Here is a 698-nt window from a genome sequence, read left to right on the forward strand (position 1 = left end):
TCCTGCTCTTTTTAGACCGATTTCTATCTCTTCTGTAATCTTAAGGCACCTACACAGAATTTTGGCTGATAGAGTGATCTCCCGTGACGTGTTTGACAAGAGGCAGCGTGGATTCATCCATGCAGATGGCACAGCAGAGAATATTGCAATTTTAGCAGCTATTCTTGACAAGGCTAGATCAAACAAAAAGGACATCCACATTGTTTCTATAGATGCTCAAAAAGCGTTTGACACGGTTTCTCATGGGGCGATAGACAGTGTCCTTTGTAAGCGTGGATTCTCCAGTATCATCAGAGCCTACTTTCAGAATCTATATAGGGAGTCCAAAACGCATCTCGAAGTAAATGGTGCCCTTTCTTCGTCTATACGACCGGCACGTGGTGTGAGACAAGGTGACCCATTCTCCTCTGTCGCCTTTAACCTAGTCATGGATGAGGTTCTTCGAGTAGTTGATCCCAATGTTGGTTTTGACCTTGATGGTGTCCGGGTTAATGCCCTTTCTTTTGCAGACGATCTTTGTCTTATTGCCTCTACTAAGACTGGAATGCAAAGAGTGCTTGATAAGATCTCTGAAGCAATGACAGCACACGGCCTTACAGCAGCGCCCCATAAATGTCATGCAGTTTCTATCCTCTTGGCAGGAAAGGTTGGAAAAATGAAAGTAATCACTGAGCCTCTATTTACGATCAATGCACACT

The sequence above is a fragment of the Chelonus insularis genome, unplaced genomic scaffold, assembly GCF_013357705.1.
Source record: "Chelonus insularis isolate UGA/USDA-ARS -01 unplaced genomic scaffold, ASM1335770v1 scaffold_362_pilon, whole genome shotgun sequence".
Lineage (NCBI taxonomy): Eukaryota > Metazoa > Arthropoda > Insecta > Hymenoptera > Braconidae > Chelonus > Chelonus insularis.